The sequence below is a fragment of the Triticum urartu genome, unplaced genomic scaffold (genome assembly GCF_056163025.1).
Source record: "Triticum urartu cultivar PI428250 unplaced genomic scaffold, HENAU_Tu73 scaffold1, whole genome shotgun sequence".
NCBI classification, from domain to species: domain Eukaryota; kingdom Viridiplantae; phylum Streptophyta; class Magnoliopsida; order Poales; family Poaceae; genus Triticum; species Triticum urartu.
In genome coordinates, this window is record NW_028259461.1 from 10,919,656 (window position 1) to 10,945,705 (window position 26,050).

Consider the following 26,050-nt stretch of genomic DNA (forward strand, 5'->3'; position numbering starts at 1 on the left):
TTCTTTAGTCGATACAAATTGTGACCCGGATCTCGCGAATATATCGATTCCAGCCAACGATGACACTATGACTTCAATTCGATTGATTCTTAACAAATTAGTATTTTCAATTTGTGAGGGCCGTTCTCTCTATATAAGAAATCGTTGATTAAGAATATATAGTGAATTCTTGGGCAACTGCGTAAATTTATGGAATCACTTACTTTACTATATCTTTTTTTTTGCATAGAATTTTTTTTGCATAGAAAAAAGAAGGGGAATATTGATATATATTAGAGGGTATTGATATATATTATGATCTGATGTGCTTTCTTGGTATCCTAAATATAAGATTAATACTTCAAGTTGCTGAGTTGAGAAAGAGATGGTTGAATCAAAAGAATTCCTTTTTTGAAGTTCAATTTTTATCAGAGGACAATATGAATATTATACCTTGTTCCATTAAAACACTCAAGGGGTTATACGATATATCGGGTGTAGAAGTAGGCCAACACTTCTATTGGCAAATAGGAGGTTTCCAAATTCATGCCCAAGTACTCATCACTTCTTGGGTCGTAATTACTATCTTGCTAGGTTCAGTTGTCATAGCTGTTCGGAATCCACAAACCATCCCGACCGACGGTCAGAATTTTTTTGAATATGTCCTTGAGTTTATTCGAGACTTGAGCAAAACTCAGATTGGAGAAGAATATGGTCCCTGGGTTCCCTTTATTGGAACTATGTTCCTTTTTATTTTTGTTTCGAATTGGTCGGGTGCTCTTTTACCTTGGAAAATTATAGAGTTACCCCATGGGGAATTAGCAGCGCCCACGAATGATATAAATACTACTGTTGCTTTAGCTTTACTCACGTCAGCGGCATATTTTTATGCTGGTCTTAGCAAAAAAGGATTGAGCTATTTCGAGAAATATATTAAACCAACTCCAATCCTTTTACCAATTAACATCCTAGAAGATTTCACAAAACCATTATCGCTTAGCTTTCGACTTTTCGGGAATATATTGGCGGATGAATTAGTCGTTGTTGTTCTTGTTTCTTTAGTCCCCTTAGTAATCCCTATACCGGTCATGTTTCTTGGATTATTTACAAGCGGTATTCAAGCTCTTATTTTTGCAACATTAGCCGCAGCCTATATAGGTGAATCCATGGAGGGTCATCATTGAATTGACTCTTTTTGGAAATAGTATTTTTTTTTTTTGCAGCTTAGCTCAATTCATGCATGGTTCCAGATAATCTGCTTGGTTGCAAAAAAATAGTTAGAAATGCGTATGAATATATAGCCTAGAGTTGTAGGAGAGAGAATAGAATAGACTATATTATGGAATTTTCAAAGTATATATGCATTAAGGAGGGTGGAGTCAGGCTAGATCTATACTATAATATCCTTAATGTCTATAAGTGGAGTCCTCTTTTATGCAGGTTTCCACTTTAAGCAATGATTTTAGAATCCGATTCAATAGAAAATGAGAAAATATGCAAACAAAATAGAAGAAACAAATGTATATATATAGGATATTATATTATATATTCCTAGGTTAGATTCATTATCTAATCCGATATATGGATATGGAATTCCCTTCTATGTAGTTCGGACAATTCACATTATCATTTCAATTTGATTTCAATTTGTACTTTTTAGTTACTTTACTTCTCCCCAATAGAGCTTAGAAGTAAGAATTTATTGGTTGATTGTATCCTTAACCATTTCTTTTTTTTGACACGAGGAACTACTCACCATGAATCCACTAATTGCTGCTGCTTCTGTTATTGCTGCTGGATTGGCCGTAGGGCTTGCTTCTATTGGACCTGGAGTTGGTCAAGGTACTGCTGCAGGACAAGCTGTAGAAGGTATTGCGAGACAGCCAGAAGCAGAAGGTAAAATACGAGGTACTTTATTGCTTAGTCTAGCTTTTATGGAAGCTTTAACAATTTATGGACTAGTTGTGGCACTAGCGCTTTTATTTGCGAACCCTTTTGTTTAATCTTAAAAAAAAAATTCTTTCGATTTCGATTAGATACTTTTTTCTTTTTTTAGTAAATTGGTATTTGCTTCCACAATTCCAATTATATCAATACTTTATTTAATTTACTCCTATTTATTACTCCTGGAATTATCTATTTATCGGGACAGATAATACCCCATTCTAGGAAGGGCTGAGTTGAGTATTATTAATTTAGAAGATATGCTCACCTTCTTATTTCCCGTCCTTAGTTTAGGAAAGTGGAAAGTTTTTTCCTTTTATTTTAGGAATTTTGGGAACAGAACATTTCAACAAAGGAAGTCTTTCACCGGTCAAACAAGACGTAAGACTTAATCTAAAAGAAATTACTAGATTGAATCTATTTGCATTAAAAAAACCGATCAAAAAAGGGCGAGCGAAGTAAGTGATCGAAAAACTTTGTTCTTTGTTCGTCCTATCTATAAGAGGAGAGCATATGAAAAATGTAACCCATTCTTTCGTTTTTTTAGCTCACTGGCCATCCGCTGGCAGTTTCGGGCTTAATACCGATATTTTAGCAACAAATCTAATAAATCTAACTGTAGTGGTTGGTGTTTTGATTTTTTTTGGAAAGGGAGTGTGTGCGAGTTGTCTATTTCAAGAATAGATTGGATCTATCCGGCTGCACTTTATAATATTTTTTAGTATTTTTCGGATAAATAAGAAAAGGGTGCACGATCTCGACGAATTACTTCTGAATAAATTCAGAAATCATATGGAAGAACCATAGCATTTCGCGACTCATTGGTAAATCAACTTTGATTCTCTATAAACCAAGAATGTGAGACCATTAACACGGTTAAAGCTAAACTGCTTGAAGTCCAGGCAAAAAGAGGTACTCTTTCTACAACTATATTAGTATTAGTACCAATTTAAACGGGAAATAGCTAATGTAAAATTTATCTGATATAGAACACTCATATCGATAAAATGGTTTGAACTATTTACTAGAAAAAAAAGGGGGCACCCTGCCCTTTTTTAACCAATGCCGAATCGACGACCTATGTATAAAAAAGAGAAATTTTTTGGATTTGAAGAAAAAAAAAATAAAAAAGAATTCTATTAATTTTCATTTTCCATTTATTTAGTTAGTTTTTCTTAATGAAATTGAAATTATTAACTAGAGGGCAAATAAAAATAAAGAAACAACTTTGCTGACCATGATATATTTTTATCTAGGCGGAAGAGTCCTCTTAATATTTATCTAGTCTTATATAGGTTTCGGTATATTGAAATATAAACATAAAAAAGAAGATAGAGGATAGGCTCATTACTTAAAAAAAAGATATGGAAATAGCTATAGAAAAAAAAAAAGGAGCGTGAGAGCCAAATGAATCGAAAGATTCATGTTTGGTTCGGGAAGAGATCATAAAAGTTGTAAACTTACAAAATAATCTACTTTCATTAAAAGATTTATTAGATAATCGAAAACAGAGGATCTTGAGTACTATTCGAAATTCAGAAGAATTGCGTAGAGGGACCATTGAGCAACTCGAAAAAGCTCGGATTCGATTACAGAAAGTCGAACTAGAAGCGGATGAGTATCGAATGAATGGATACTCTGAGATAGAACGAGAAAAAGCAAATTTGATTAATGCTACTTCTATTAGTTTGGAACAATTGGAAAAGTCTAAAAACGAAACCCTTTATTTTGAAAAACAAAGGGCAATGAATCAGGTCCGACAGCGGGTTTTCCAACAGGCCGTACAAGGAGCTCTAGGAACTCTGAATAGTTGTTTGAATACCGAGTTACATTTCCGTACGATTCGTGCTAATATTGGCATTCTCGGGTCCCTGGAATGGAAGAAATAATTAAATTAATTAGGCCTTGAACTTCTACTTTCGTTTAGAATTTAGGCATTATTTTTCCCCTTGCTTCCGAAAAAAGAGTCAAGAAACACTAATGGCAACCCTTCGAGTCGACGAAATTCATAAAATTCTCCGCGAACGTATTGAACAATATAATAGGAAAGTAGGGATTGAGAATATAGGTCGCGTAGTTCAAGTGGGGGATGGGATTGCTCGTATTATAGGTCTTGGTGAAATAATGTCAGGTGAATTAGTCGAATTTGCAGAAGGTACTAGGGGTATTGCTCTGAATTTGGAATCCAAAAATGTTGGGATTGTATTAATGGGCGATGGGTTGATGATACAAGAGGGAAGTTTTGTAAAAGCAACAGGAAGAATTGCTCAGATACCCGTGAGTGAGGCTTACTTGGGTCGTGTTGTAAATGCTCTGGCTAAACCTATTGATGGGAAAGGCGAAATTATAGCTTCCGAATCTCGCTTAATTGAATCTCCTGCTCCAAGTATAATTTCCAGGCGTTCCGTATACGAACCTCTTCAAACAGGGCTTATTGCTATCGATTCGATGATCCCTATAGGGCGCGGTCAGCGAGAGTTAATTATTGGGGACAGACAGACTGGCAAAACAGCAGTAGCCACAGATACAATTCTCAATCAAAAAGGGCAAGGTGTAATATGTGTTTATGTAGCTATCGGTCAAAGAGCATCCTCCGTAGCTCAAGTAGTAACTACTTTCCATGAGGAGGGGGCCATGGAATACACTATTGTAGTAGCTGAAATGGCGGATTCACCTGCTACATTACAATACCTCGCTCCTTATACGGGAGCAGCCCTGGCTGAGTATTTTATGTACCGCGAACGGCATACTTTAATAATTTATGATGATCTCTCCAAACAGGCACAAGCTTATCGCCAAATGTCCCTTCTATTAAGAAGACCTCCCGGACGTGAGGCTTATCCAGGGGATGTTTTTTATTTGCATTCACGCCTTTTAGAAAGAGCCGCTAAATTAAATTCTCTTTTAGGCGAAGGAAGTATGACCGCTTTACCAATAGTTGAGACTCAATCTGGAGACGTTTCCGCCTATATTCCTACTAATGTAATCTCCATTACAGATGGACAAATATTCTTATCTGCGGATCTATTCAATGCCGGAATTCGACCCGCTATTAATGTGGGTATTTCTGTTTCCAGAGTAGGATCCGCGGCTCAAATTAAAGCCATGAAACAAGTAGCTGGCAAATCAAAATTGGAACTAGCGCAATTCGCAGAGTTACAAGCCTTTGCACAATTCGCCTCTGCTCTCGATAAAACAAGTCAGAATCAATTGGCAAGGGGTCGACGATTAAGGGAATTGCTTAAACAATCCCAGGCAAATCCTCTCCCAGTGGAAGAGCAGATAGCTACTATTTATACCGGAACAAGAGGATATCTTGATTCGTTAGAAATTGAACAGGTAAATAAATTTCTGGATGAGTTACGTAAACATCTAAAAGATACTAAACCTCAATTCCAAGAAATTATATCTTCTAGCAAGACATTCACCGAGCAAGCGGAAATCCTTTTGAAGGAAGCTATTCAGGAACAGCTGGAACGGTTTTCTCTTCAGTAACAAATAAATTTTGCATGTCTACTCTTGTTAGTAGAATAGGAATCGTTGAGAAAGCTTTTTCATTTGAATCATGCAAAAAAGTTTTCTTTGTTTTTAGTTTAGTATAGTTATTTAAAGAATAGATAGAAATAAGATTGCGTCCAATAGGATTTGAACCTATACCAAAGGTTTAGAAGACCTCTGTCCTATCCATTAGACAATGGACGCTTTTCTTTCATATTTTATTCTTTCTTTTATTTTTTTGCTTCTTCCGAGAAAAAACTGTTAGACCAAAACTCTTTTAGGAAATCAAAAAATCCAGATACAAATGCATGATGTATATATTATATCATGCATATATCATAAAGAAGGAGTATGGAGGCGGTAGTGGGAATCGAACCCGCAACCCCAAGGTTATGAGCCTTATGAGCTACCAAACTGCTCTATACTCTTAAACTAAAGAGGGGTAACTAGTGGATAAAAGAGGGTTGGATACGCCCCTCTACCAATATCTATACAAATAGAATAGTCCATTTATACAGAATGGTAAAGAGGGCTCCTCTATGATTATCAATTCCAGAAATCCATACAAATACGAAAGGGTATTTTATCCTTACCAACTGGATCTTGTTGCACCCGGTAACAAACATTCATAAACCATTTCTCGAAGTACGTGTCCGGATAGCCCAAAATGTCGATAGTTAGCTCTAGGTCTTCCGGTCAAAAAACAACGTCGATGAAGGCGTGTAGGTGCACTATTACGCGGTAGGGATTGCAATTTTTCTCGCATTTTCGTTTTTTCACTCAAACTCAAGGGAGAAACTTTGCTTCTTATCTTTTTTTTTAAAGATTGACGAATCAAATGATATTTCTGTTCTAATTTCTGCCGCTTCTTCTCCCTCTGAATCAAACTTTTTTTTGCCATAATGTGTCGTTGCTATTATTACCAAGTATACGGTTCTAATCCTAGATGGAAAAATAAATAGAAAAAGAAATCTAAAAAGGCAGATCCTCCCTCTCTATCAAGAGTAATGAACTAGGTGCTGATACAGTACAAAAAAACAAACTAAATTAACCAAACTTGCCTGATGTTGAGGCAATCAAGAAAGCTGCATAAGTGAATATATAACCCACGGAAAAGTGAGCTAATCCAACCAATCTTGCTTGCACAATGGAAAGAGCCACGGGCTTATCTCTCCAGCGAATTAAATTAGCTAAAGGTGTGCGTTCATGAGCCCATGCTAAAGTCTCAATTAATTCCTGCCAATACCCCCGCCAGGAAATTAAGAACATAAATCCAGTAGCCCAAACAAGATGTCCAAATAAGAACATCCACGCCCATACCGATAAACTATTCATCCCAAAAGGATTATATCCATTGATAAGTTGTGAAGAGTTTAACCATAGGTAATCTCTTAACCATCCCATCAAATAAGTGGAGGATTCATTAAATTGTGAAACGTTGCCCTGCCATAATGTGATATGTTTCCAATGCCAATAAAAAGTAACCCACCCAATGGTATTTAACATCCAGAAAACTGCCAAATAAAATGCGTCCCAAGCAGAAATATCACAAGTACCGCCGCGCCCTGGGCCGTCACAAGGAAAACTATATCCAAAATCCTTTTTATCTGGCATTAATTTGGAACCGCGTGCATCTAAAGCGCCCTTTACTAAAATCAATGTAGTTGTATGCAAACCTAGAGCAATAGCATGATGAACCAAGAAATCCCCAGGTCCTATTGTTAAGAAAAGCGAATTACTATTCTCATTAACAGCATTCAACCATCCGGGCAACCATAGGCTTCGACCCGCATTGAAAGCGGGGCCATTCGTTGAAGATAAGAGTATATCGAACCCATATGTCGTCTTGCCATGAGCAGATTGTATCCATTGGGCAAATATAGGTTCGATCAAGATTTGCTTTTCTGGAGTACCAAAAGCAAGCATGACGTCGTTATGAACATAAAGGCCCAAGGTATGGAATCCTAGAAAGAGGCTAGCCCAACTTAAATGAGATATGATAGCTTCTTTATGGTCTAACATTCTTGCCAATACATTATCCTCATTCTGTTCCGGATTGTAATCCCTAATGAAAAAAATAGCTCCATGAGCAAAAGCCCCTGTCATGATGAACCCTGCAATATATTGGTGATGAGTATATAAAGCAGCTTGAGTAGTAAAGTCTTGTGCTATGAATGCATAAGGAGGTAAAGAGTACATATGTTGAGCTACTAAGGAAGTAATAACCCCTAAAGAAGCTAGAGCAAGACCTAACTGAAAATGAATCGAATTGTTGATTGTGTCATAAAGGCCCTTATGCCCACGCCCTAATCGACCCCCCGGAGGAGTATGCGCTTCTAAAAGATCTTTAATACTGTGCCCAATTCCGAAGTTAGTTCGATACATGTGACCGGCAATGAGAAAAATAAATGCAATAGCTAAATGATGGTGAGCCATATCGGTCAGCCACAAACTTTGTGTTTGTGGATGGAATCCCCCAAGAAGAGTTAGAATGGCAGTTCCCGCTCCTTGAGCGGTACCAAATAAATGATTACTCGAATCAGGGTTTTGGGCATAAAGATTCCATTGACCCGTCAAAAGGGGTCCCAACCCCTGGGGATAGGGTAATACATCTAAGAAATTATTCCATCGAACGTACTCCCCCCTGGATGCGGGAATAGCAACATGAACTAAATGTCCTGTCCAAGCCAAAGAACTTACCCCGAAAAGTCCTGACAAATGATGATTGAGACGAGATTCCGCGTTTTTGAACCACGAAAGGCTTGGTTTCCATTTGGGTTGTAGATGTAACCAACCCGCTATTAAGGACAGCGTAGAAAGAAATAATAGAAAAAGAGCTCCAGTATAAAGATCCTCATTGGTGCGTAATCCTATTGTATACCACCACTGATAAACTCCAGAATAAGCAATATTCACTGGACCAGCAGCACCTCCTCGAGTAAAGGCTTCCACAGCGGGTTGACCAAAATGAGGATCCCAAATCGCATGAGCAATAGGTCTTACGTGTAAAGGATCCTGTATCCATGATTCAAAATTTCCTTGCCAAGCTACATGAAACAGATTTCCGGACGTCCATAGAAAGATTATTGCTAATTGCCCAAAGTGAGAAGCAAAAATGTTCTGATAAAGACGTTCTTCAGTAATATCATCATGACTTTCGAAATCATGTGCGGTAGCAATACCAAACCAAATACGACGAGTAGTGGGGTCCTGAGCTAAGCCTTGGCTAAACCTGGGAAATCTTAATTCCATAATGCCTTTCAAATCCTCCTAGCCACTATCCTACTGCAATAATTCTCGCTAAGAAGAATGCCCATGTCGTGGCAATTCCACCCAGAAGGTAATGGGTTACTCCTACAGCGCGTCCTTGTATAATGCTCAAGGCTCTAGGCTGAGTAGCAGGAGCAACTTTTAATTTGTTATGAGCCCAAACGATAGATTCAATGAGTTCTTGCCAATAACCACGGCCGCTGAATAAAAACATTAAACTGAAGGCCCAGACAAAATGAGCACCTAAGAAAAAAAGACCATATGCAGATAATGAAGAACCATAAGACTGAATGACTTGCGATGCCTGTGCCCACAAGAAATCTCGAAGCCACCCATTAATCGTAATGGAACTCTGTGCAAAGTTTCCCCCTGTAATATGAGTTACCACCCCTTGATCACTTATAGTACCCCAAACATCCGACTGCATTTTCCAACTGAAATGGAAAATGACTACCGAAATTGCATTGTACATCCAGAATAAACCTAAGAAAACATGATCCCAGGCGGATACTTGACATGTTCCCCCCTCGGCCAGGCCCATCGCAAGGAAAGCGAAAACCTAGATTTGCTTTATCGGGTATCAAACGGGAACTCCGAGCAAATAAAACACCTTTCAAAAGTATTAATACAGTCACATGTATGGTAAATGCATGAATGTGATGGACTAAAAAATCTGCGGTTCCTAATGGAATAGGTAACAAAGCCACTTTGCCACCTACTGCTACTAACTCGCCGCCTCCCCACGTTAAGCTAGTACTTGTTGTTGCACCAGGAGCTGTTACGCCAGGCGCAGTAGCATGGATATTTTGTACCCATTGAGCAAAGATAGGTTGTAATTGTATGGCAGTATCCGAAAACATATCTTGTGGACGGCCTAAAGCACTCATGGTATCATTATGAATGTACAAGCCAAAACTGTGAAAACCTAGAAATATACATACCCAGTTAAGGTGGGATATGATTGCATCGCGGTGTCTAAGGACGCGATCTAATAGATCGTTGTATCGAGTAGTTGGATCATAGTCTCTTACCATAAAAATTGCTGCATGTGCAGCAGCACCGACTATTAGAAATCCGCCAATCCACATGTGGTGTGTGAACAAGGAAAGTTGTGTACCATAGTCAGTAGCTAGGTATGGATAGGGAGGCATAGAATACATATGATGAGCTACAACAATGGTTGTAGAGCCTAGCATAGCTAGGTTAAGAGATAATTGAGCATGCCATGACGTTGTTAAGATTTCATAAAGACCCTTATGGCCTTGTCCTGTAAATGGGCCCTTGTGAGCCTCCAAAATATCTTTAAGTCCATGGCCAATACCCCAATTGGTCCTATACATATGACCTGCGATTAGGAAAAGAATAGCAATAGCTAAATGATGGTGCGCAATATCGGTCAGCCAGAGACCACCGGTTACTGGATCTAGTCCTCCGCGAAAAGTCAGAAATTCTGCGTATTTGGACCAATTTAAAGTGAAAAAAGGGGTTGCTCCTTCGGCAAAACTAGGATAAAGTTGAGCCAAAAGGTCCCGATTCAAGATAAATTCATGAGGAAGTGGTATCTCTTTAGGATCCACCCCAGCGTCAAGAAATTGGTTAATTGGTAAAGATACATGAATTTGGTGCCCCGCCCAAGAAAGAGACCCAAGTCCTAATAATCCCGCTAAGTGGTGATTCAACATGGATTCTACATCTTGGAACCAGGCCAATTTGGGAGCGGCTTTGTGATAATGGAACCAACCAGCAAAAAGCATTAACGCTGCAAAAATCAATGCACCAATTGCAGTACAATAGAGTTGTAATTCACTAGTTATTCCAGATGCTCGCCAAAGCTGAAAAAAACCAGAGGTTATTTGGATTCCTCGGAAACCCCCGCCTACATCACCATTCAATATTTCTTGCCCTACTATAGGCCAAACTACCTGAGCACTGGGTCCAATGTGAGTAGGATCACTTAGCCATGCTTCATAATTGGAAAAACGGGCGCCATGAAAGTACATGCCACTCAACCAAAGAAAGATAATGGAAAGTTGCCCGAAATGAGCACTAAAGACTTTTCGAGAAATCTCCTCCAAATCACCAGTATGACTATCGAAATCGTGAGCATCAGCATGTAGGTTCCAGATCCAAGTGGTAGTATCAGGGCCCTTAGCTAGTGTTCTTGAGAAATGGCCGGGTCTGGCCCATTCCTCAAAAGATGTTTTTACAGGATCCCTATCCACAACAATTTTTACTTCTGGTTCCGGCGAACGAATAATCATTAAGTCCTCCTCTTTCCGGACAAGACATACAAAGAGACCCGCCAACTGTCTTTTTAGTGAATCTTTGAAAGATATATATTTTGAAAGATAGATTTTGAAAGATAGATTTTGAAAGATAGATATTGTGATTAGTTCTTTTCTTTACTATCTACCATCCTTCTATTTTTTTTTTAGTTATTCACTGGAGCAATTATATATTGAAGTCAATCCGAGGCAAGTGTTCGGGTCTATTATGACATAAAGATTAGGTGCCTAACGGACATTGTTTATCTTGAAAAACAAATATTTCTCGACGTAAGAAAAAAATCTTTTTTATTTTTAATTTAAGAAACTAGTGTATTTTTTTTGAGGGCATAAGCTCCTATCTATATCTACTTTCCTTGAGCATAATATAGGGTTTTTTATTTGATTCTAAATTCCAAGATAACTCATTAGAATTATTAATAAGATGGTCCTAATATATTAGCAATATTTAGATTGCCCCCTCTTTTTATTCACTTTATTACTTCTATTCTAGACCCTATCCCTATGGTTTATTCTTATGAAATATCATATAAAATAGAAGGTATAAGAAATGGATATAATGAAATTCTTGATTCGATCTTACGACCTAATTTATTTGATTAATGGATCAACAACCAAACCACCCATTTTATGAAAAAGAAGGAGCATGGTCTTATTCAAATTCAAAGCGCTTCGTAATCTTCAACCAGTTCTGTGCTTCAATATAATTTCCCGGAGTAAGCGCTATAGCTTGTTTCCAATATTCAGCAGCTTGATCAAACCAAGCTTCCGCAATTTCCGAATCACCCTGTAGAATGGCCTGTTCTCCTCGGTCGGAATAGGAAGTTCCTTCCCTTAGAACCGTACTTGAGAGTTTCCTACCTCATACGGCTCAGAAATTGCTATCTGAATTTCCCCTATCTTAACTGAATTCGATTTATCAAAAATCGATCCAATTTGTTCTTGGGTTAAGCAGAAGAAATTAATTACCTAAGTTTCAAACCCTAATTTTTATCAATAATCAGTTTGATCTTTTTTCCCACCTTCAGAAGAATGAAGCATAGATAGATATAGAGCCTTCGTTCAAATTTTCTGAGAGGTAACTATCCCGGTTTCATATATGAAATCTCTATAGAATCCTTGAAAAAGACTTTTTTCCATAAGAAAGAAAAAAGAACTTACTATCTTTGGGATCTGATACTACACCGCTGCTTAATCCCTTAGTGGATCGGCTCTATTACATAAGCGGATTCCTAAATTTTGCCCCATATCATGGGATAAGTAAGCAGTTTTTTTTAGTTGTATCGACCCAGTCGCTCACTAATTGATCTTTACGGTGCTTTCTCTATCAATTTGAGAAACTTTATCCATAGAGTAGTAGTATAGGCCATACTTTCTTCGTTTTTTGATTCTCGTGAAGTGTCCTTCCTTCCTACAGCTGATAGGGAAAAATCGTTGTTTTTACGATCCCTATGTAGAAAGCCCTTTTTTTCTAGTATTTACTAGAAAATTTGATCCTCTCTTTTTTTTTTTTCTTTCTATAGTGGAGATAGTCGCACGTAATGACAGATCACGGCCATATTATTAAAAGCTTGCGGTAAGAAGGGGTTTCGTTCTAGTGCCCGGAAATAATATTCCAAAGCCTTTGTATGCTCTCCATTGCTTGTGTGTATAAGGCCTATGTTATAGAGTATATAACTTCGATCATAGGGATCGATTTCTAGTCGCGTAGCTTCATAATAATTTTGCAAAGCTTCCGCATAATTTCCTTCGGATTGAGCCAACATCCGTTACGGTCGTTCATTCTATTCAAAAAATCTCCGTTCCAAAACCGTACATGAGGTTTTCATCTCATACGGCTCCTCCCTTCTGTACATAATAGTACTAAGCGAAATAATCTATAGAATCAAAATAGAATTAGTCCCGTCTCATTATGAACCGAAAGGGGCTGGTATTTTTCCAAGAAATCTCTAGCCAACCTTCCCACAAGAGGTTTTTCTTAACACCAATGAATTCTATTAATGCTAGAGGAAAACGATAGCTCCAATAATTTCTTTGTTCTCAACGCCTCCTATTTAGAGGAATTAGCTACTTCAACGATCTTTGATGGTTATAGGGGTATCCAAAGTACAAACCTGATGGTTGTTTGTTATCCCAACCATTCTTCCCAGCCCTGATACCGATCAGGAAAGGGGTAATTTCTAACAAAGTTTTTCTCTTGTTGATTCCTATTTCTAGGTGTAGTGCTTTTCTCCCCTATGCTGCCTACGGATACTAATAGAGTAGGATTGGCCTGTAATCCATACCATACCATATCCTGTAGGTGTAACCTTTCGCTCAATACTCAAATCTACAATTGAAGTATCTGAAGCCGCATCAATCGAGGATACACGACGGAAGGAATTGTTAGTTCGCCTCACCTTCCCGAAGCGTGGGTTTGTTTGCTTTACAAATTTGGTTCTCTCTATGCCAACCCCCCTCTCTTTTTCGTAAGACTGAGGTATAGGTAGGGCTAAAAAAAAGCAAAAAAAAGAGTCAAATCGCACCATCTCTATAATAAGTAAATGCCTTTTTTTCTCCTGAGGTTGTCGGAATTATTCGCAATAAAATATTGGCTACAATTGAGGAGGTCTTATCAATGAAATTTCCATTTCCACGGGATCTAGGCATAATTCCCAACCCATTCTATATAGAATTGTTTTCATTCCTTCACAAAATAACATAAAAACAAACACATTCGATTCTTATAATTATAAATAGATTGATCCATATGCTCTACTCTAAATCCATATGCTTTAAATGGATAAGAGAGATATGGATTTTCCGCTCAGCTCAAATTGTATCCTTTTCCTTCTGCTTGGACACGAAGAGATATGAAATATTTGACTAAGACTGGATTTCATTCCACTTTCCTATTTCTGAACAACAACTTATGTTATCAACTATTTCGTGTTTTCAAAGTTATTAATTGTCTCATACCCTATTTTTGATTTCGATAGTATGGTGTAGCGTATCTTATGCAAACGGAATTCTAAGGTTTCTTTATTTTATTATGCAATAAGAAGAATTCTTCCATTTTCTTTTTCTTTAGTTGCGGGAAAACCCAAATTAAAACTTTTATTTTATAGCGAGCGCAATTTCTAGTAAAAAATCCTGTATCCTTCCACTTAGATCAAAAGGAATTTTTCCAATAGAACTATGGAACCCCCGAGTGGTTGCGGTTGTACCTGTACTGCAGGAATAAGAAAACTCGCTATTCACTCAGTTTATTTTCCATAATAAGTTATGTAGGAGAGATGGCCGAGCGGTTCAAGGCGTAGCATTGGAACTGCTATGTAGACTTTTGTTTACCGAGGGTTCGAATCCCTCTCTTTCCGTTTTTCTTAATTCATCAACGTTAAGGATCACAATGTATCAAATCAAATAACAATTTTTTCCAGCAATAATATAATATCTTATATTATCTTATTTTGATTTAATAGAAATTAGAAATTCTCTATAGCAAATTACTGTGGTATGTAAAATACACATAGAGGAAAAAAGAAAAAAGGATCCTAATCCTAGGGTTAATCAATTTTAGCTAGTTGATGGGAAAATACAAATTAATGGTAATGGTCTTAGGGCGATTTAGTTCGGGGAAAGGGGAAGGGGAAGAAAATTCTATGAACCTTTCCTTTTTTCGTTAAGTTCAAGTCTGACGAGAGTAATATTCTACAACTAACAACTCATTTATTTTGAGACCGACCCACTTCCTATCTAGGATTTTATTTACTAGTCCTTTATATTCCAACGTGTCAATCGCCAAATGCTTTGGCAATTTCCCCGGGTCCGATGAAGCAATATAATTTTGAACCAGACCTTTTGATCTTTGGTTATCTTTCGTAGTAATAATATCTCGGGGTTTGCAACGAAAACTTGGTATATTGACTATACGACCATTAACTAAAATATGTCTATGGTTGACTAATTGGCGGGCCCCAGGAATGGTTGAAGCCATACCCAATCGAAAAAGGATATTATCCAAACGCATTTCAAGTAATTGTAGTAAAACCTGGCCTGTTGACCTTTTTGCTTTTCCAGCGATATGTACATATCTAAGTAATTGTCGTTCTGTCAGACCATAATGAAAACGCAATTTCTGTTTTTCTTGAAGACGAATACGATATTGCTCCTTTTTCCCAGAATTGAATTTTTTTTTAAGATTACTTCCGGATTTAGGTGTTTTTCTAGTGAGTCCTGGTAAAGCTCCCAGACGGCGTATTTTTTTTAAACGAGGTCCTCGATAACGGGACATGAAGACTCCTTTTTTTATTTTATTGAAATTTCATTTTACACAATTAATTTCATTGTATTTACATGTACAGAATACATCGAAATTAAAACTGAATTAAACTACAGGATAAACAGAGTAAAATCAACTAAAGTACCCCAAAAAATGGAATTTCATCAAAATCTTTTTTTTTTGTATATATATTATTTATTTTATTGTTTTGTATCTAGCAAAATTGTAAGGTAAAAAACATAAAAGATCCTGGATTCTCCATTTAATTCGGAAAAAAAGAGATTCTTGTTCGTAGAACATCGATAGAGAAAAAAAAGCCGACTATCGGATTTGAACCGATGACCCTCGCATTACAAATGCGATGCTCTAACCTCTGAGCTAAGTGGGCTTACATAACGGAAATAGTGTAACAAATAGAAATAGGTATAGTATAGGAAATCCGTAAAATCTCAGATATTAGTTATTAATCTTAGCTATTAACTAGTTCTAAATTTGAAGTTATACTTATAAAAATAAAAAAATACTAAAACTTCTTAAAGATAAAGTTAGCTTGATATGCTTAACTATAGGATATTAAAAAATAAAATTATAGAATTTATTGGTATTTTCATTCGATCATTATAGACTTTATTATTTGTTAATAATTTGAGGATTAATATTTCACTAAGGGGAACATAGAGTCAGAGTAAATAAAATTGCTAATTCTGATTAGAAAAAAAGAATAAATATCAAGCGTTATAGTATAATTTTGAATACTATAAAAAAGTAAGACGGGAGGTGGGGGAGATAAAAACTTTTGGATATATTGATTCGGATTGAATTGCAAATACATCAAGGATAGAATCAATTCAATTCTGAATTGCAATAAGCAAGCGAGGTCTCTCAAATAGAGTCGAACTGAACTGCTAGACTACGTTGAGTGATGAACTCAATGATTCAAAAAAAAAACTAAGAGATGGATGAAATTACACAAGGAATCCTGGTCTCAAAGAAGAGGGAAATGGGGATATGGCGAAATCGGTAGACGCTACGGACTTGATTGTATTGAGCCTTGGTATGGAAACCTGCTAAGTGGTAACTTCCAAATTCAGAGAAACCCTGGAATTAAAAAAGGGCAATCCTGAGCCAAATCCGTGTTTTGAGAAAACAAGGGGTTCTCGAACTAGAATACAAAGGAAAAGGATAGGTGCAGAGACTCAATGGAAGCTGTTCTAACGAATCGAGTTAATTACGTTGTGTTGTTAGTGGAATTCCTTCTAGTTCTAAATTAGAGAAAGAGGGGTTTTATACCTTATACATTTAATAAACACGTATAGATACTGACATAGCAAACGATTAATCACAGAACTCATATTATATTCTAATTATAATATAGGTTCTTTATCTTTTTTAAAAATGAAATTAGAAATGATAATGATTATGAAATAAAAAACTCATATCATAATTTTTTTTTTTCATTATTGTGAATCCACTCCAATCGAATATTGAATAATCAAATTCTTCAATTAAAATTCAAAGTTTTCGAGATCTTTAAAAAAGTGGATTAATCGGACGAGGACAAAGAGAGAGTCCCATTCTACATGTCAATACTGACAACAATGAAATTTCTAGTAAAAGGAAAATCCGTCGACTTTATAAGTTGTGAGGGTTCAAGTCCCTCTATCCCCAAATCCTCTTTTATTCCCTAACTATACTATATTATTATTATTTATCCTCTTTTTTTTTTTCTTTTTATCAATGCACTTTTTTTTCTTTTTATCAATGCAATGGGTTTAAGATTCATTAGCTTTCTCATTCTACTCTTTCACAAAGGAATGCGAAGAGAACTCAATGGATCTTATCCTATTCATTGAATAGATTTCTTTTTTATTAGAGTATCGGCAAGAAATCTTGGTTATTCACTCTATTTTTAAGTTTTATTTAAGTAAACCATGCACAATGCATAGGACTACCCCCCCCATTTTCAAATTTAAAATTTGAAATACTTTAATTAATTTTTAGTCCTTTTAATTGACATAGATACAAATACTCTACTAGGATGATGCACAAGAAAAGGTCAGGATAGCTCAGTTGGTAGAGCAGAGGACTGAAAATCCTCGTGTCACCAGTTCAAATCTGGTTCCTGGCAGAGAAAAAAAAAAAAAAGATCCACCGAATAGGTATTGATCCAAATACCTCGAGATGGATTGTGATACATATTCATTAATAATATTTATTCATCTAAGTGGATAAATCTATAATATAAATATAGAGGCACTTCTTTTTCTTTTTAAAGAAGTTTTAAAATATATCTTTTCTTTATGATAAAGAAGGGGGTGAGATTCCCCTTTATTTTTTTGCGTTTCTTAATTTTGTATTCCGCTATTCCGACGAATATTTTTTTAGTCTTGCTTATCTTTATCTTATCTTATTTTCCTAGTTGTGCTAAGTAATGTGCGCGGTACAAAGTTCCTGGTAGAGAACTTCTTTGAGTCATCCTATTTTTCTGTTCATATGAAGGAAATTAATATGCGATTTTCAAAATAGGGGAATCCAAATGAAACCCTTTTTTTGCTCAGTCTATCTGGAATGCTTTTGTATAATTAGGAATTAATTATAAATAGGTATTCCGTTTCATCTAGGAAAAGAACCTAAAAATATTCCTTGACTTGAATAAAATCTGGAGTTGTGTTGTATAAGTGAGCATGAATTTCTTATCATTCAATGAGCATCTTGTATTTCATAAAAATTGGGGGTTATATAATCCTTACGTAAGGGCCAGCCTATCCAACTTTCAGGCATTAGGATACGTTTAAGGCGCGGATGATTATCATAAGAGATTCCCACCATATCATAAGATTCGCGTTCTTGAAAATCGGCACTTCTCCAAATCCAGAAGACAGACGGAATTCTAGGATTATCCTTTTGGGCAAAGACTTTTATGCAGACTTCTTCTGGATTATCTATACCATATTGTATTCTCGTAAGATGATACACGCTAGCTAAAGATCCACCGGGTGCTACATCATAAGCACATTGGGAGCGTAAATAATTGTAACCATATACATATAAAATGACAGCAATGGAATCCCAATCCCCTGCTTTTATTTGTAAAGTCTCTATTCCTCGGTGATCAAAGCCCAAAGATCTATGAACCACCTCATGTTTGACTAGCCAATTAGATAACCAACCCTGCTGCATTGTCTTCATCTCTCCCTCTTTGTATAAATATTTCACATTTCGGATGCAAGTTTGAAAGATTGCCCTGCTTTTTATTTTTCTACACAAAAGAGCCCCTCTCCTAATTCACTAATTTGTAGGAAGGTACTGAACTTTTGGATTTGAAAAAAGTTTCAGAAGATATATCTAATGTAGATGGTGATTGATAGAGCAATTCTTGCTCATAAGTTCCTGTATGAGTACTGCGCCTAACATAAAGCTTGTGACTGGTAGTAAAACATCTATTTTTATTTTGAGATAGAGTTTGATCCTCAACTATTTCTCGCGATATCTTCTTACGAAGTTTTGTTAGGGCATCTATAACTGCCTCCGGTTTAGGTGGGCAGCCCGGCAAGTAGACATCCACAGGAATTAACTTATCAACTCCCCGAACAGTACTATAGGAATCCGTACTGAACATTCCCCCTGTAATAGTACAGGCTCCCATAGCAATGACGTATTTTGGTTCAGGCATTTGCTCGTATAATCTCACTAAAGAGGGAGCCATTTTCATTGTTACCGTACCGGCTGTTAAAATTAGGTCTGCTTGCCTAGGACTTGATCTTGGTACCAATCCATAACGATCAAAGTCGAATCGTGAGCCTATTAATGAAGCAAATTCAATGAAACAACAACTGGTACCGTATAGAAGGGGCCATAAACTGGAGAGTCTTGACCAATTCGAAAGATCATTTGGTGTAGTTGAAATAACAGAATTGGAACTTGTTTGGTCAAGTAAGGGAAACTCAATCAAATTCATAACTGTCTCAATAGAATCTTTTCCTTCTTTTTTTTTGTCTAAATATTCAGTTAAGACCATTCCAAGGCTCCTTTTCGCCATGCATAAACTAAACCAACAACTAAGATAAGCACGAAAATCAAAGCTTCGATAAAAACGGATACACCCAATACGTCGAAACTCATTGCCCAAGGGTATAGAAAGACGGTTTCCACATCAAAAACAACAAAAACGAGCGCAAACATATAATAGCGTATTCGGAATTGTACCCAAGCCCCTCCCATGGGTTCTATACCCGATTCATAACTAGAAAGCTTCTCTGGTCCTTCACTAACCGGGGCTAAAAGTCCTGAAATCGAAAATGCCAAAATAGGAATAAGGCTTGCTATTATTAGAAATGTCCAAAAAATATCATATTCGTGAAGCAGAAACATAATGTACTCCCATTAATGTGGAATAGGCGGAACTTAAATTAGTCAATTCAATTCAGCATTGTCAATTTATCCAGAACTTCTCTCTTTTCCTCGGTGAAACAAGAATCTTTTTTGTTCAAACAAAAGCGCTTAGTTTAAGTTTAGCCTTTGTTTCCTCTGTGCTGCATCTTCTTTAAAGATTCATCCAATGGAATCCCAACTCCCTTTCTTTTGGATTTCCATTCTATTTAGATATGGTGTATGTAGATCTAATTCTTATATAAAGAAAACTTTCTCGTTTCACTTTGTCTCGCTTTCTCTAGAATCTCTAGAAAAAAGAATAGCTCTATCCTTTATTTAATATTTAATAATAAAATAATAAGAGACTATTAAATAAAAATGAGAATACTACTAAATTAGAACCTAATTAAGATAGTAGGACTAATCTATGCAGTATAATTAATGAGAAGTAATACTATAAAATAAAAATAAAGAACTCTATTTCAGAACTATGAGACAGAATATTCTGTTTTCTTATTTACTCTTTACTTTATTTTTTCTATTTAAAGTTGATCAATTTACATAATGTATCTATAAACAAAGTAATAAATATACTTAAAACAAAGTAGGAATTCGCAAAATGGATAAAATCATTGCAGTTATTATAGGGAAGTCTAGAGATATCCTATTTGAAGGAGGACGGGATTCAAATCAGGGAAAGGATCCTTTCTTCTATTGATTTGATAGAAATTCGTTTTTCTTTTCCTGTCTGTATGATTTTGATTTTCGATGAATGAGCCTTTGGTAATGCTTTTATCTCTATTCTATGTCGCAGGCGCCTATCCAGTCTATAAACAAATACTAATGAGAAAATGAAAACTATACTAAACTAAAGAAAACATAGGATAGAGATCCTAAAATCTAAAAAAGGGCATATTAGGGCTATACGGATTCGAACCGTAGACCTTCTCGGTAAAACAGATCAAACGGATTATTATCGAAATGATTTGAACTGTTTCAAAGACCCAACATGCATTTTTTTGCATTGGGCTCTTTCATAAACTGATTTAAAGATCAGTTAGTCCACCATAGTTTTTCTTTACGGAAAGATAATGAGATGGCTCCCTGTGCTCTGATTGATTTTTTGTATTATGATCTATCTAGGAGCAATACCAAAGTGTTTCAAAGGAGGATTACCTTGACTTAGGTCTGCCTCCGGTCTAAATTAAATCAACCTAAGTGAAATGGAGTCTCTATCGTTCCACTGCAAGAGTTAACTATGAGACTTCATACACCTTAAAGTTCATAGAACGAAAAGAAGTTTTTTGGAGGCCCTTATCCTCATTACGCCTAGCATTTAGTGGGCTGGATATTTACCTTATCAACTAGCAAATCCATAAGGGTTCTATTTGATTAGGCACCTGAATTGGCACCTGAATCGGACTGAACCGACTGTTTGTCAGGCTACTGTTCTCCTATTCTCTCGAATCTATGAAGTAAGACATTGATTTTGCAATAAGATCGATTATGTTCATTGCATAATAAGCTCCTTTGAAAAGCATTGGCGCACGTGTAAACGAGTTGCTCTACCGAACTGAGCTATAGCCCTTATCAGAGATATCTTAACATATAGATAATTTCTTGTCAAGATGAATATTTTCTAATGCCAGAGGATACCCCTTTGATCTGTATCTGTTTAGTATTTAGTTTAGTATTTAGTATATAACAGACCAATAACAGAGCGGTATTGCTTAGAAAAGGGATTCAATATATAATCGATCGAAGTAATGGGTCTTCCTTTGTGGTGATAAATTGCCTACTTAACTCAGTGGTTAGAGTATTGCTTTCATACGGCGGGAGTCATTGGTTCAAATCCAATAGTAGGTAAGTAGGTAGAAAAATTACTAGATAGCATTGGACTTACTTCGCTTCGCTATCTAATAACTTTTTCTACCCCTCTTCCCTTTTTCTTTGTATCAACTATAAACCACTGGATTGTCTTCAATTGGATGGGGGAATCCAATTGACAGCCTCGATTCGTATCCTAGCTCGTCTGAGAGCGAGCTTCGCTTCAACCAAATCTTTCGTACCCTCAGCTTTACTCAAGTTAGCTTCGGCTATTTCAAGTGCCTTTTGAGCTTCTTCCGGATCAATATCACTACCCAGTTCCGCATCATTTCCTAAAATGATGATCTCATTATTAACTATTCTCGCAAAACCGCTCCACAGAATCGCTGTTAACCATTGGTCGTTGAGGAGGCGTATTCTCAAAGGACCCATATCTACTGCTGTGTTAATGGGGGCGTGGTTTGGTAATACGCCAATTTGGCCACTATTAGTGGATAAAATGATTTCTTTCACTTCACAATCCCAAATAATTCGCTTAGGAGTCAGTACATAAAGATTTAATTTCATTTCTTCGATTTGTTCTCCTCTTCTAAGGTTATAGCTTTCGTGCTAGCTTCATCGATGTTACCCACCAAATAAAAAGCCTGTTCAGGTAGGCCGTCTAATTCTCCGGAAAGGATTAGTTGAAATCCCCTAATAGTTTCCGCAAGAGCAACATACTTTCCTGGAGAACCAGTAAAAACTTCTGCCACAAAGAACGGTTGTGATAAGAAACGCTCAATTTTTCTTGCTCTTGCTACAGTTAAACGATCCTCTTCCGATAATTCATCCAAGCCAAGAATTGCGATAATGTCCTGAAGTTCTTTGTAACGTTGTAAAGTTTCCTTAACTCTTTGCGCAGTTTCATAATGTTCGTTGCCAACGATCCGAGGCTGTAACATAGTCGAGGTTGAATCTAAAGGATCTACTGCTGGATAAATACCCTTGGAAGCTAATCCTCTGGAAAGTACGGTAGTAGCATCCAAATGTGCAAATGTTGTGGCAGGGGCAGGGTCGGTCAAATCGTCTGCAGGTACATAAACTGCTTGAATCGAAGTTATAGATCCCTTTTTAGTAGAAGCAATTCTTTCTTGCAAAGAACCCATTTCTGTACTAAGAGTAGGTTGATAACCCACTGCGGAGGGCATTCTCCCTAATAAAGCGGATACCTCTGATCCTGCTTGAACAAAACGAAAGATATTATCGATAAATAAAAGCACGTCTTGCTTATTAACATCTCGGAAATATTCCGCCATAGTTAGGGCAGTTAAACCAACTCTCATACGAGCTCCCGGTGGTTCATTCATTTGGCCATAGACTAGAGCTACCTTTGATTCCTCAATATTTTTTTCATTAATTACTCCGGATTCCTTCATTTCCATATAAAGATCATTTCCTTCACGAGTCCGTTCCCCTACTCCACCGAATACGGATACGCCCCCATGAGCTTTAGCAATGTTATTGATTAATTCCATGATCAGTACTGTTTTACCTACTCCAGCCCCCCCAAATAGTCCTATTTTTCCTCCACGTCGATAAGGAGCTAAAAGATCGACGACCTTAATACCTGTTTCAAAGATGGATAATTTCGTATCTAACTCGATAAAGGCAGGCGCAGATCTATGAATAGGGAACGTTGCACTACTATCTACAGGACCCAAATTGTCAACAGGCTCCCCAAGAACGTTGAAAATTCGTCCGAGAGTAGCTCCACCGACCGGAACACTGAGAGGAGCTCCCGTGTCAATCACTTCCATTCCTCTCATCAACCCGTCCGTAGCACTCATAGCTACAGCTCTAACTCGATTATTTCCTAATAATTGTTGTACCTCACAAGTCACATTAATTTGCTTATCGGCAGTGTCTCTACTCTGGACTACCAAAGCGTTATAAATATAAGGTAACTTGCCTGGGGGAAAAGTGACATCCAGCACGGGTCCAATAATTTGATCGATACGACCTGTACTTTTTTCTTCAATTGTGGAAACCCCGGGAGGAGAAGTAGTAGGATTGGTTCTCATAATTATCACATAATTAAAAAAAAGGAATTTGTCGAAATTTTTCTTTTTTTATTGTTGAATAATGCCAAATCAAATCAAAAAAAATCCAAAAGTAAAAAGGAAATGAATTAGTTAATTCAATAAGAGAGAAAAGGGGACCAGGACTTGATTTCGTTGCCCAAGCGAATCCCATTCAATCGTTTACTCATGGAATGAGTCCATTGGAAAGTTCAATCAATCTTTTTTTTCATATACATTTTGCCTTTTGTGGAGGATCTGTGCCTACTCTACTTTCCTATCTAGGACTTCGATATACAAAATATATACTACTGTGAAGCATAGATTGCTGTCAACAAAGAATTTTATTAGTATTTAGTTAGGTATTTGCATTCAAAATAAGAAAAGAGAACTATTAAGAACTTGTAAAATAAGGATTAGGAATTAATTTGGGTTGCGCTATATCTATCAAAGAGTATACAATAATTATGGATTTGGTAAATCAAATCCATGGTTTAATAACGAACCGTGTTAACTTACCATAACAACAACTCAATTCCTATCGAATTCCTATATTGGAATTCCTATAGGATAGAACATACACAGGGTGTACGCATTATATATGAATGAAACATATTCATTAACCTAAGCATGCCCTCAATTTTCTTTAATGAGTTGATATTATATTAATTGAATATCCTTTTTGTTTTACGAGATTTTTGCTAAAGTTTCATTTACGCCTAATTAACATCGAGTAGACCCTGTTATTGTGAGAATTCTTAATTCAAGAGTTATAGGGAGGGACTTATGTCACCACAAACAGAAACTAAAGCAGGTGTTGGATTTCAAGCTGGTGTTAAAGATTATAAATTGACTTACTACACCCCAGAGTATGAAACTAAGGATACTGATATCTTGGCAGCATTCCGAGTAAGTCCTCAGCCTGGGGTTCCGCCCGAAGAAGCAGGGGCTGCAGTAGCTGCCGAATCTTCTACTGGTACATGGACAACTGTTTGGACTGATGGACTTACCAGTCTTGATCGTTACAAAGGACGATGCTATCACATCGAGCCTGTTGCTGGGGAAGACAACCAATGGATCTGTTATGTAGCTTATCCATTAGACCTATTTGAAGAGGGTTCCGTTACTAACATGTTTACTTCCATTGTAGGTAACGTATTTGGTTTCAAAGCCCTACGTGCTCTACGTTTGGAGGATCTACGAATTCCCCCTACTTATTCAAAAACTTTCCAAGGCCCGCCTCATGGTATCCAAGTTGAAAGAGATAAGTTGAACAAGTACGGTCGTCCTTTATTGGGATGTACTATTAAACCAAAATTGGGATTATCCGCAAAAAATTATGGTAGAGCGTGTTATGAGTGTCTACGTGGTGGACTTGATTTTACCAAAGATGATGAAAACGTAAACTCACAACCATTTATGCGCTGGAGAGACCGTTTTGTCTTTTGTGCCGAAGCTATTTATAAATCACAGGCCGAAACCGGTGAAATCAAGGGGCATTACTTGAATGCGACTGCGGGTACATGTGAAGAAATGATTAAGAGAGCTGTATTTGCAAGAGAATTAGGGGTTCCTATTGTAATGCATGACTACTTAACTGGGGGATTCACCGCAAATACTACTTTGGCTCATTATTGCCGCGACAATGGCCTACTTCTTCACATTCACCGTGCAATGCATGCAGTTATTGATAGACAGAAAAATCATGGTATGCATTTCCGTGTATTAGCTAAAGCATTGCGTATGTCTGGGGGAGATCATATCCACTCCGGTACAGTAGTAGGTAAGTTAGAAGGGGAACGCGAAATGACTTTAGGTTTTGTTGATTTATTGCGCGATGATTTTATTGAAAAAGATCGTGCTCGCGGTATCTTTTTCACTCAGGACTGGGTATCCATGCCAGGTGTTATACCGGTAGCTTCAGGTGGTATTCATGTTTGGCATATGCCAGCTCTGACCGAAATCTTTGGGGACGATTCTGTATTACAATTTGGTGGAGGAACTTTAGGACATCCTTGGGGAAATGCACCTGGTGCAGCAGCTAATCGAGTGGCTTTAGAAGCCTGTGTACAAGCTCGTAACGAAGGGCGCGATCTTGCTCGCGAAGGTAATGAAATTATCCGAGCAGCTTGCAAATGGAGTCCTGAACTAGCCGCAGCTTGTGAAGTATGGAAGGCGATCAAATTCGAGTTCGAGCCGGTAGATACTATTGATTAACTAGATAAAACTAAAGATAAAGAAGGTATAAATAAAAAAGAAACGAAATAAAAAGAGAAAAAAATCAGTTATGAAATGCAGTAATTCTTCTTTATTCTTCTAATTGATTGCAATTAAACTCGGCTCAATCTTTTTTAGAAAAAAAAGATTGAGCCGAATAAAAATAGATCATGATATGATCATGAGACTTGACAAATTGAGATTCGTCTATTCTATATATCTAGAATATATATATTAAGGTATAATACAATAAAGAAATACAAATAAAATAATAAAATAATAAAATATAGTATTATCATATGATAATGATAATGGAATCAAATACGCAGTATTTACAGAAA